Source organism: Penaeus chinensis, chromosome 18 (genome assembly GCF_019202785.1).
Source record: "Penaeus chinensis breed Huanghai No. 1 chromosome 18, ASM1920278v2, whole genome shotgun sequence".
NCBI classification, from domain to species: Eukaryota; Metazoa; Arthropoda; class Malacostraca; order Decapoda; family Penaeidae; genus Penaeus; species Penaeus chinensis.
In genome coordinates this window covers 13,664,966-13,674,965 of record NC_061836.1, presented here as the reverse complement: position 1 = coordinate 13,674,965, position 10,000 = coordinate 13,664,966, and positions in this window count along the sequence as shown.

Below are 10,000 nucleotides of genomic sequence, written 5' to 3'. Positions count from 1 at the left end.
TTCCAGCAACGGTAAGAGACACAAAACAATTACTCAATAACTGCATTAGGTTATAGACACTATCTGAATCTCTTTCACGACAGAAATGTTCCTATTAGGCCAGTACTAAGTCCCATTTCACTGAGGAAAATGTTCTGGGTAAAATGTTTAATTGAAGCGAACGTCCTGGTTGACCAGTTGTCGGAGTGTAAGAGTGTGTGTGTGTGGAGATGCGTTTGTGAGTGTGAGTATGTATAAGAGAGGGGGATGGGGAGAGAAAGAGAGAGAGAGATTGAGAGAGAGAGAGGGGGGGGGGATGATATATATAGAGAGTGGGAGAGTAATTGTTTGTTTGATTGTAGAAAGAGAGAGGGGGGAAGAGAGAGACAGAGACATAAACAGAGAGAGAGGGGGTGAATGATATATAGAAAGAGTATGAATGTAATTCTTTGTTTGTTTCCAGAGAGAGAGAGAGAGAAAGAAAGAAAGAAAGAAAGAAAGAGAGCCTGTACATGTACATGTTCAGTATACATACATATTCATACACATAAAAATAAGCATACGTTATAGTACGGTAAAAGCTTCTAGAATTCCCAACAGACACGTCGCGAAAACAACCATCATTGCGGTACATTCTTCATCAGCGTAGAAAACAAGGAAGGAAGGAACCAAACAAGAAAGGAAGGAAAGAACGAAGGAAGCAAGCAGGCATGGAAGAAAGGAAGGAAAGAACAAAGGAAGCAAGCAGGCATGGAAGAAAGGAAGGAAGCAAAGAAGCAAGCCAAGGAGGGAAGGAAGGAAGCAAAGAAGCAAGCCAAGGAGGGAAGGAAGGAAGCAAGCCAAGGAAGGAAGAAAAGAAGCAAAGAAGCAAGCCAAGGAAGGAAGGAAGGAAGCAAAGAAGCAAGCCAAGGAAGGAAGGAAGGAAGCAAGCCAAGGAAGCAGAGATGCAAGCCAATGAAGGAAGGAAGGAAGCAAAGAAGCAAGCCAAGGAGGGAAGGAAGGAAGCAGAGAAGCAAGCCAAGGAAGGAAGAGGGGAAGTAAAGAATCAAGCCAAGGAGGGAAAGAAGGAAGCAAAGAAGCAAGCCAAGGAAGGAAGCAAAGAAGCAAGCCAAGGAGGGGAGGAAGGAAGCAAAGAAGCAAGCCAAGGAGGGAAGGAAGGAAGCAGAGAAGCAAGCCAAGGAGGGAAGGAAGGAAGCAAAGAAGCAAGCCAAGGAGTGAAGGAAGGAAGCAGAGAAGCAAGCCAAGGTTGGAAGGAAGAAAGCAAGCCATGGAAGCAAAGAAGCAAGCCAAGGAGGGAAGGAAGCAAGCCAAGGAAGGAAGTAAGGAAGTAAAGAAGCAAGCCAAGGAGGAAGGAAGGAAGCAAAGAAGCAAGCCAAGGAAGGAAGGAAGGAAGCAGAGAAGCAAGCCAATGAAGGAAGGAAGGAAGCAAAGAATCAAGCCAAGGAGGGAAGGAAGGAAGCAAGCCAAGGAGGGAAGGAAGGAAGCAAAGAATCAAGCCAAGAAAGGAAGGAAGGAAGCAAAGAAGCAAGCCAAGGAAGGAAGGAAGGAAGCAGAGAAGCAAGCCAAGGAGGGAGGGAAGGAAGCAAAGAAGCAAGCCAAGGAGGGAAGGAAGGAAGCAAAGAAGCAAGCCAAGGAGGGAAGGAAGGAAGCAGAGAAGCAAGCCAAGGAGGGAAGGAAGGAAGCAAAGAAGCAAGCCAAGGAGGGAAGGAAGGAAGCAAAGAAGCAAGCCAAGGAGGGAAGGAAGGAAGCAGAGAAGCAAGCCAAGGAAGGAAGGTAGGAAGCAGAGAAGCAAGCCAAGGAGGGAAGGTAGGAAGCAAAGAAGCAAGCCAAGGAAGGAAGGAAGGAAGCAAGCAGAGAAGCAAGCCAAGGAGGGAAGGAAGGAAGCAGAGAAGCAAGCTAAGGAGGGAAGGAAGGAAGGAAGCAGAGAAGCAAGCCAAGGAAGGAAGGAAGGAAGCAGAGAAGCAAGCCAAGGAGGGAAGGAAGGAAGCAAAGAAGCAAGCCAAGAAGGGAAGGAAGGAAGGAAGGAAGCAGAGAAGCAAGCCAAGGAGGGAAGGAAGGAAGCAAAGAAGCAAGCCAAGGAGGGAAGGAAGGAAGCAAAGAAGCAAGCCAAGGAGGGAAGGAAGGAAGCAGAGAAGCAAGCCAAGGAGGGAAGGAAGGAAGGAAGCAAAGAAGCAAGCCAAGGAGGGAAGGAAGGAAGCAAAGAAGCAAGCCAAGGAGGGAAGGAAGGAAGCAAAGAAGCAAGCCAAGGAGGGAAGGAAGGAAGCAAAGAAGCAAGCCAAGGAGGGAAGGAAGGAAGCAGAGAAGCAAGCCAAGGAGGGAGGGAAGGAAGCAAAGAAGCAAGCCAAGGAGGGAAGGAAGGAAGCAAAGAAGCAAGCCAAGGAGGGAAGGAAGCAGAGAAGCAAGCCAAGGAGGGAAGGAAGGAAGCAGAGAAGCAAGCCAAGGAGGGAAGGAAGGAAGCAAAGAAGCAAGCCAAGGAAGGAAGGAAGGAAGCAGAGAAGCAAGCCAAGGAGGGAAGGAAGGAAGCAAAGAAGCAAGCCAAGGAAGGAAGGAAGGAAGCAGAGAAGCAAGCCAAGGAGGGAAGGAAGGAAGCAAAGAAGCAAGCCAAGGAGGGAAGGAAGGAAGCAAAGAAGCAAGCCAAGGAGGGAAGGAAGGAAGCAAAGAAGCAAGCCAAGGAGGGAAGGAAGGAAGCAAGAAGCAAGCCAAGGAAGGAAGGAAGGAAGCAAAGAAGCAAGCCAAGGAGGGAAGGAAGGAAGCAGAGAAGCAAGCCAAGGAGGGAAGGAAGGAAGGAAGCAAAGAAGCAAGCCAAGGAAGGAAGGAAGGAAGCAGAGAAGCAAGCCAAGGAGGGAAGGAAGGAAGCAAAGAAGCAAGCCAAGGAAGGAAGGAAGGGAAGCAGAGAAGCAAGCCAAGGAGGGAAGAGAAGGAAGCAAAGAAGCAAGCCAAGGAGGAAGGAAGGAAGCAGAGAAGCAAGCCAAGGAGGGAAGGAAGGAAGCAAAGAAGCAAGCCAAGGAGGGAAGGAAGGAAGCAGAGAAGCAAGCCAAGGAGGGAAGGAAGGAAGCAGAGAAGCAAGCCAAGGAGGGAAGGAAGGAAGCAAAGAAGCAAGCCAAGGAAGGAAGGAAGGAAGCAGAGAAGCAAGCCAAGGAGGGAAGGAAGGAAGCAAAGAAGCAAGCCAAGGAAGGGAAGGAAGGAAGCAGAGAAGCAAGCCAAGGAGGGAAGGAAGGAAGCAAAGAAGCAAGCCAAGGAGAGGAAGGAAGAAGCAGAGAAGCAAGCCAAGGAGGGAAGGAAGGAAGCAAAGAAGCAAGCCAAGGAGGGAAGGAAGAAGCAGAGAAGCAAGCCAAGGAAGGGAAGGAAGGAAGCAAGAGAAGCAAGCCAAGGAGGGAAGGAAGGAAGCAAAGAAGCAAGCCAAGAAGGAAGGAAGGAAGCAGAGAAGCAAGCCAAGGAGGGAAGGAAGGAAGCAAAGAAGCAAGCCAAGGAAGGAAGGAAGGAAGCAAGAGAAGCAAGCCAAGGAGGGAAGGAAGGAAGCAAGAAGCAAGCCAAGGAGGGAAGGAAGGAAGCAAAGAAGCAAGCCAAGGAGGGAAGGAAGGAAGCAGAGAAGCAAGCCAAGGAGGGAAGGAAGGAAGCAAGAGAAGCAAGCCAAGGAGGGAAGGAAGGAAGAAGCAAAGAAGCAAGCCAAGGAGGGAAGGAAGGAAGCAGAGAAGCAAGCCAAGGAGGGAGGAAGGAAGCAAAGAAGCAAGCCAAGGAGGGAAGGAAGGAAGCAAAGAAGCAAGCCAAGGAGGGAAGGAAGGAAGCAGAGAAGCAAGCCAAGGAGGGAAGGAAGGAAGGAAGGAAGGAAGCAGAGAAGCAAGCCAAGGAGGGAAGGAAGGAAGCAGAGAAGCAAGCCAAGGAGGGAAGGAAGGAAGGAAGCAAAGAAGCAAGCCAAGGAGGGAAGGAAGGAAGCAGAGAAGCAAGCCAAGGAAGGAAGGAAGGAAGCAGAGAAGCAAGCCAAGGAGGGAAGGAAGGAAGCAAAGAAGCAAGCCAAGGAAGGAAGGAAGGAAGCAAAGAAGCAAGCCAAGGAGGGAAGGAAGGAAGCAGAGAAGCAAGCCAAGGAGGGAAGGAAGGAAGCAGAGAAGCAAGCCAAGGAGGGAAGGAAGGAAGCAAAGAAGCAAGCCAAGGAGGGAAGGAAGGAAGCAGAGAAGCAAGCCAAGGAGGGAAGGAAGGAAGCAGAGAAGCAAGCCAAGGAGGGAAGGAAGGAAGCAGAGAAGCAAGCCAAGGAGGGAAGGAAGGAAGGAAGCAGAGAAGCAAGCCAAGGAGGGAAGGAAGGAAGCAGAGAAGCAAGCCAAGGAGGGAAGGAAGGAAGCAGAGAAGCAAGCCAAGGAAGGGAAGGAAGGAAGCAGAGAAGCAAGCCAAGGAGGGAAGGAAGGAAGCAAAGAAGCAAGCCAAGGAGGGAAGGAAGGAAGCAGAGAAGCAAGCCAAGGAGGGAAGGAAGGAAGCAAGAGAAGCAAGCCAAGGAGGGAAGGAAGGAAGCAAAGAAGCAAGCCAAGGAGGGAAGGAAGGAAGCAGAGAAGCAAGCCAAGGAGGGAAGAAAGGAAGCAAAGAAGCAAGCCAAGGAGGGAAGGAAGGAAGCAAAGAAGCAAGCCAAGGAGGGAAGGAAGGAAGCAGAGAAGCAAGCCAAGGAGGGAAGGAAGGAAGGAAGCAAAGAAGCAAGCCAAGGAAGGAAGGAAGGAAGCAGAGAAGCAAGCCAAGGAGGGAAGGAAGGAAGCAAAGAAGCAAGCCAAGGAAGGAAGGAAGGAAGCAGAGAAGCAAGCCAAGGAGGGAAGGAAGGAAGCAAAGAAGCAAGCCAAGGAGGGAAGGAAGGAAGCAAAGAAGCAAGCCAAGGAGGGAAGGAAGGAAGCAAAGAAGCAAGCCAAGGAGGGAAGGAAGGAAGCAGAGAAGCAAGCCAAGGAGGGAAGGAAGGAAGCAAAGAAGCAAGCCAAGGAAGGAAGGAAGGAAGCAGAGAAGCAAACCAAGGAAGGAAGGTAGGAAGCAGAGAAGCAAGCCAAGGAGGGAAGGAAGGAAGCAAAGAAGCAAGCCAAGGAAGGAAGGAAGGAAGCAGAGAAGCAAACTAAGGAAGGAAGGTAGGAAGCAGAGAAGCAAGCCAAGGAGGGAAGGAAGGAAGCAAAGAAGCAAGCCAAGGAAGGAAGGAAGGAAGCAGAGAAGCAAACCAAGGAAGGAAGGAAGGAAGCAGAGAAGCAAGCCAAGGAGGGAAGGAAGGAAGCAAAGAAGCAAGCCAAGGAAGGAAGGAAGGAAGCAGAGAAGCAAACCAAGGAAGGAAGGAAGGAAGCAGAGAAGCAAACCAAGGAAGGAAGGAAGGAAGCAGAGAAGCAAGCCAAGGAGGGAAGGAAGGAAGCAAAGAAGCAAGCCAAGGAGGGAAGGAAGGAAGCAAAGAAGCAAGCCAAGGAGGGAAGGAAGGAAGCAAAGAAGCAAGCCAAGGAAGGAAGGAAGGAAGCAGAGAAGCAAACCAAGGAAGGAAGGAAGGAAGCAGAGAAGCAAGCCAAGGAGGGAAGGAAGGAAGCAAAGAATCAAGCTAAGGAAGGAAGGAAGGAAGCAGAGAAGCAAGCCAAGGAGGGAAGGAAGGAAGCAAAGAAGCAAGCCAAGGAAGCAAGCCAAGGAAGGAAGGAAGGAAGGAATGGCCCAGGAGGAACCGGGGTCTCGTCTCATGTCCCAAGCCAATGGCGTCGTTAAACATATGGCTTGGCAGAGGTAGTCGACGTAAAATCACGTTTACGGCTTCATACCCTCAAACTTCCAAGATATCCTTAAGTAGGACCTAATAGGCTCTTAGTCGCCTGTAACAAGTTCTCTCTCTCCCTCTCTCTCTCTCTCTCTCTCTCTCTCTCTCTCTCTCTCTCTCTCTCTCTCTCTCTCTCTCTTCTCTCTCTCTCTCTCTCTCTCTCTCTCTCTCTCTCTCTCTCTCTCTCTCTCTCTCTCTCTCTCTCTCTCTCTCTCTCTCTCTCTATCTCTCTCTCTCACTCTCTCTCTCTCTCTCTCTCTCTCTCATTAGTCTGCAATTCTCTATTCATTTCTCTCTGGTCTTGTTGTATACTATTTGCCTATGTGTTTACATTTTCTTGTGTTTGTTCTGCTGTCTTCAGTCTATGTACACATTTCGCAACTTTTTCCTTTTTCTTTACCGGGAAGATTGTGCAAATGTAGTCTCCGATCTCCTTTTACATTTATTGGTATCTTTGTCCAGATTTTCATGTTGTGTTCTTGTTGTTATTGTTGTTGTTAATTGTATTATGATTGTTATTAATTTCTATTGTGATTACTTTTTTATTTTATTTTATCTTTAATTCTTGATTGCTGATTCCACTAAATTTAGATAGTACTGTACATTTACTACCCAGATTTATATCGCATTTACTTGCTATCGTACTAATATATATTCGCACATATATGCACGCGTCTGAATTCCACATCCTTGCTTACTTTACCTCATCTTCTCATGTGAATAAGGCCACAAGTGCCTTAATACACAAAGGCCTACTTCAGAACGCCTCATTCGCTAAGATAAGCCGGGCGTGGTACCTCGATAACAAGAGCAGGGCCGTCCGGAAGCGCTGTAGCCACACGCTCGTAATCCCGCGGCCTGTGAATAAAGCTGTTGTATATTTCACACGGCCAATTTGTAAGCCACGCGCCCCAGAGATCCTCACCGCGGAAGACGGACGAGCTTTCTGGTCTGAGAATTTTTTCACTTCTTCCCCTCTCTCCCTCCCCCCCCTCCCCTCCCTACCCTTTTTTATCTTGGCCTTGGAGTCTGAGAGATTAAAACCGGCACACGAGGTAAATAATGCATGTTTACTGTAGATTGCTGTGCTGAGATTACGTCGTTTCGAATATGGAGTGGTGAGAGGGGGAGAGGGAGAAAGGGAGATTGAGGGGAAAGGAGAGAGAGAGAGAGAGAGTTGGTTAAGTGAGAGAGTAAGATGGGAATAAGAGAGATAGGAATTTTCGAGGATGAAAGCGAGAAAGAAAGTAGAGAGAGAGAGAGAGAGAGCGAGAGAGAGAGAGAGAGAGAGAGAGAGAGAGAGAGAGAGAGAGAGAGAGAGAGAGAGAGAGAGATGTCAGAAATATACGTGTTGGATGCGAAGTAAGTTTTATCCTGGAGGCTGTCCTTCTATGTTCCGTTGGTCGAGACGAGAATAAAGAAAGTCGAGGCGGGATATTATGCCATACTAATGCTGAGTGGAAGCTTTTTCCCCGGGATTTTCTCCTTAATCATTTATCACAGCGAGGAGGCGGTTAAGGCCCTCTGACTCGCAGACTCTTCCTCCCAAGACTAATGATGCCGCTTGCCAAGTCTCGCCATCCGGATGAAATAATTCCCTCCAATAGCATTTGCATAAGTTTATTTTCCGTGCGTCTACGAAGTTCATGAATAATGTCTTTCATCTCGGGAGTGCCGCTGAATAACCCAAGGCATCGCACGAGGATCGCACGAGAACGTTCGACTTTTGAATGCATAAGGAATCGCATCCATCTTTAATGTGGGTCATCGTTCATCAGTCAGGTTTCTTCTTACTGTTCCCGCCAATTACCTTGTTTTCTGTGCCAAAGTTTTCGTAGATTGGCGATCCTAAATTTTTGCGAAGCGCACCATCTCCGGGGCTATGTTTCCCTTATTCACGCATCTCCCTCGTCCGCCTCTCACGCCTGATTTCTTCTTCTATAACACGGTTAAGTTGTGCGCTTAGCATAAACGTATGCAAAACAAAGCGGTCGTGTTCTTTATAATCGAGCACAAGAAGTGGAAGAGCGGGATAGAGGAAAGCCAGTTATGCTAATTACTTCATTACCGAGCACAGGTCTTCTTTATCTTACACGAACAATTGAATTTAATACTAGAAAGGCAAAGTTTAACATTGCTGCGCAAATTGTTTGTATGCAACCATTGTAAATTTGCTCGTATGTGCAGCACATCATGTCGCTGACGGTGTGTTTGTGTGGTTGCCGCTCTTGCTTTGAATTTCTGTATTTTGGGGAATGTATGAACACACGCACTTATTATTATTATTATTATTATTATTATTATATGTGTGTGTGTGTGTGTGTGTGTGTGTATTCATATGTTGGAATGCGTGAGTTTGATTTTGTGTGTATATGTATCTTTAGTTATGTCCTTTATTTACCACCCTGGCTAACTGCACGGGCGTGGGTAAGCTTTGGTACATTTGATGCATGGCCATAACATTATATAATAGTATTGCATTTGAAGTTTAGGCTATAACATTATTATGATAAGTACTATATTTGTTAAAGGAAAGGGACAATTACACAATCCTTTATTTACTCATCTGACATGCCTGCGTACAGCTTGGGCGTGGAAAGGCATTGCTATATTTTATTTGTGGCCATGTGATACTACATTCCAAATTTAGGATACAACACAAGTATATCTTCTAAGACATCAGATGATATGAAATGGTTGCATAGTTCTCAGTACCCCATGCTAGGTGGTCTGCACGGCTGTAACACATGGCACTCTGAGATAAAGCATTCGCTTATATTCTTCATTACACAATTTACGCTTAGTTTCTTCGACATTATAAACTGTACTGACCTGCCAATGCAATCTATATCCAAGCCTGATTCTTGCGGTCACAGCATCAAACTGTCTTGTTCTTGTTTTTTTATAAACCATAGACGAATGAATCTTCCGTAAACCGGTCATAGTGCTTTATGCTACAGCTTTCAGAGAATTAATCAACTCAGTCAAGTCCTCTTTGAAGGAAGATTTAATGATGTATAAAATCCTAGAAAAAGGTACCCCAAGATCTACATCCACACTTTGTTTGTCACATGCTGACTCGGCTAGGAGATCAGCATGGTCATGCCTAGGGATTCAACATGTGATGGAATCCACCTAAAACATCATGGCCTCGTTCTTTTGCACGATAGACGTGTATCCTGGTGTTATCTGCAATATTTCCTGCACCTTTGGCTAGAGTGTTCAAAGCCTGGATAGCACTCTGAATTATCCCTGAGCCTTGATTCAATAGAAATTTGGTGGCCAACTCAGTTTGCATAGTGCTATCCCAGTCATGAACCCTCCTACAAATATGGTGATGTAAAATATTGTTTTTATATACAACAAAAGCGCATCCTGCTCTGCTCCAAGATCTGTCATTGTAGCATTCATATGCATTGGACAGAGTTTTAAGATGCTCATTTATAATTGCAAGTGCTATATTTTCCACGGTGGAACAGAACGTCCATGTAGGGTTTTAGTTATCGGTATGATTAGCTCAGCCAAGTGTTTACATGTTACTGGTACCCAAGGATTAGTGTATGAATCGGTGTTGCCAGTTGAAAAGCAACGGGTATATACCGTAGATTAAAACAGAAATGGAAAAAATGAAATGATCAAGATTATATGAACATGACAAACGGAGATAGATGGATAAATGTGACGAGGATTGTTGGAGACTTAAAGTAAAATAAAAGGCATGTGATGAAAGAGGCTAAACAAACGAAATAAATACTAAAGCGAAAAAAGAGATGAGAGAAGACAGGTGGTACGAAAAATGGAAAAAGGGGAAAAGCTAGACACGAGACAAAGGGATAAAATTACGAAAGTGCAAAGGAGAAGCAGGGGAAAAAAATAGCTGAGAAGAAAAAGAAAAACATGACAGAAAGGAAGTCAGCCAAGTGTCCAGAACCACTCCCTCCCCCCCTGTCGCCTCTCCTACCATCCCCCCTTCCCCACCCCCTCCCACTGAGCACACACACTCGCAAGTCTCCGGAAACACAAACACAACCCCCCCCCCCCCTCTCCTTTAAGTGCGACGTTGTGGGATGGAAGGTGTGGGAAAGAGGGGGGGTGGGGGAGAGGAGAGAGAAGCAGGGGGAGATAGGAAGGGAGAGAGGGAGGGAGAGGGAGAGAGAGAGGGGGGAGGGAGGGAGGGAGAGTGGAGGGAAGGGGAAGGGAAGGGTGAGGGGAGAGATGAGTAAGACGTAGGAGGCTGGGTAGAGTGCGGATGGGACAGGAGGGGCAAGTGGGGAG